At 36.8% G+C, this 2514-nt stretch overlaps 1 pseudogene; it reads right to left on the bottom strand.

Annotated features, from left to right (window-relative positions):
* Window positions 1-1803: 1803 nt before the first annotated feature.
* LOC105704964 (peptidyl-prolyl cis-trans isomerase A-like) lies at window positions 1804-2310 on the bottom strand (annotated as a pseudogene).
* Window positions 2311-2514: the final 204 nt, after the last annotated feature.

Here is a 2514-nt window from a genome sequence, read left to right as displayed (position 1 = left end):
CTATGGTCTAGGGGATTTGGGATGAGGCATTCACTTCTCTGAATTTTGATTAAAGTGAAAATAGAGATTTCTGTGAGAAAGTTAAATGAGACAACGTATGCAGAACTAGTTAAAACATTGTATTATATAAATATATAACACTTCAGGCCAGGCATGGTGGCTCACACCTGTAATCCCAGTGCTTTGGGAGGCCGAGGTGGGAGGATCACTTGAGCCCAAGAGTTTAAGACCAGCTTGGGCAACACAGCAAGCCCCTGTCTTTACAGAAATAATAACAATAATTTAAAAACTTAGCTGGGCATGTTAGTGTGCACTTGTAGTCCTAGCTACTCGGGAGACTGAGGCAGGAAAATTGTTTGAGCCCAGGAGTTGGAAGCTGCCATGAGGTATGCTCACACCACTGCATCCCAGCCTGTTACAGAGTGAGACCTGTCCCTAAAAAAAAAAAAAAAAAGCACGTACACGCGTGCACACGCACTCATAAATTAAGTAGGATAAAGTCTAATCTGACACGTATTAGACTTTATCCTACTTACCCTGAAAAAATAATCCATTTAATCATACTTATATGGTTAAAGAGGATATTGTTAGTACATTTGTGGTGGGAACTACATTAATGTTGTGAAAGAGAAATAATCATAAATATTCCAGAAATGATTTCAACTTTTTTCAATAAAGAAATAATTTGTTGCTAAAAAGAGGACTTGTTAAAACCTCACTATGCAATTCCTTTTCACTCTGCTTACATAAACTCTTATTTAAAGGAGACCCTGTTAAGTACAATACTGTCACACATAAAACTGATGGAAGTTTTGAGGAGAGGGGAAAAGTACTTGGATCCTTAATTTTTTGTTCAAGATATGTATAAAAGTCACAGGTGTCCATATTTCTTACGACAGTTCTTCTATGTTAGAAATAGAGAAATAATGTCTTCAGAAGCTTTTCTCTAGTAACCTAGGATATATTTCAATGCAATGACATTAGCCTAAATAATGAAAATTGAATGAGTTTACTGGCAAAAGTATAATCTATGAAATTCTTGGACAACTATATAGCCTATAGACTGCTTTTTCAAATCTAAGAAATAACATTTTAAAATACTAATAATATGCACTCATACACAGGAAAAGCATTGTGATCTAAAGCCTACCTATAGTTACTGGGACAGTTTGATCATCTGTGGTGCACGTCTTTCTTTTATTTAAGGTACTTGAAGCAGCAGGCTTATAAAAGTTCAGTTTTAATGATGAGAAATCCATCTCACTAAGAATATATAAAATTAACTATTAGTTTTCCGATTCATCTTGTTTATCTGGCAAGACTTTCTGGCTTTCGAGTTTTAAATCTATCAGAATAAAATTACACTTTACATTTGTGAAAAATGTTCCTGTGTTTTCCCCTGATGCTACTATTTTGTAGTTAAAATATACATATATAAATATACATATATTTACAATAAGACAATTTTTTTAGTTTTAAATACATTTGAACTTATTAGGAGACTCTCACAAATTTTTAAGAAATGTAATGGTTACTTTTTTTTCCCCCTGATGTTACTATTCAGTAGTTAAAAAAATACATATATATATATAGATAATAAGACAGTTTTTTTGTTAGCCTTTATTTCATAATCATAAACTTAACTCAACTCTGCAATCCAGCTAGGCATGGAAGGGAACAAGGAAAACATGGAACCCAAAGGGAACTGCAGCGAGAGCACAGATTTTAGGATACTGCAAGCAAATGGGGTGGAGGGTGCTCTCCTGAGCCACAGAAGGAATGGTCTGGTGGTTAAGATAAAACACAAGTCATACTTATTAGAGTTGTCCACAGTCAGCAATGGTGATCTTCTTGCTGGTCTTGCCATTCCTGGACCCAAAGCGTTCCATGGCCTCCACAATATTTGTGCCTTCTTTCACCTTGCCAAAGACCACATGCTTGCCATCCACCACTCAGTCTTGGCAGCGCAGATGAAAAACTGGGAACCGTTTGTGTTGGGTCCAGCATTTTCCATGGACAAGATGCCAGGACCTGTATGCTTTAGGATGAAGTTCTCATCATCAAATTTCTCCCCGTAGATGGACTTGCCACCAGTGCCATTATGGCGTGTGAAGTCCCCACACTGACACATAAACTCTGGAATAATTCTGTGAAAGCAGGAACCCTTATAACCAAATCCTTTCTCTCCAGTGCTCAAGCATGAAAGTTTTCTACTGTCTTTGGAACCTTGTCTGCAAACAGCTCGAAGGAGACACGGCCCAAGGTCTCGCCATCGACGGCAATGTCGAAGAACACAGTGGGGTTGACCATGGCTGATGATACAAGGCTCCAGGCGGCGGCAGCATCTGCAAAGCCTGTAAGACAGTTTTTAAAGTTTTTAATAATATATTCAATTTGTTAAGAGACTGTCATGAATTTTTAAATAAATGTAATAGTTTTTTGATGCATTTGCACTATTTGAATGTGATTTAATAACTCAAATGTGACATTGACTAATACCTTGAATATTCTTGT

This window comes from Aotus nancymaae, unplaced genomic scaffold, assembly GCF_030222135.1.
Source record: "Aotus nancymaae isolate 86718 unplaced genomic scaffold, 86718_ANA_hifiasm-v0.15.2.pri h1tg000007l, whole genome shotgun sequence".
NCBI lineage: Eukaryota > Metazoa > Chordata > Mammalia > Primates > Aotidae > Aotus > Aotus nancymaae.
The sequence above is the reverse complement of the archived record's forward strand: the minus strand, read 5'-3'. Positions and strand labels throughout refer to the sequence as shown.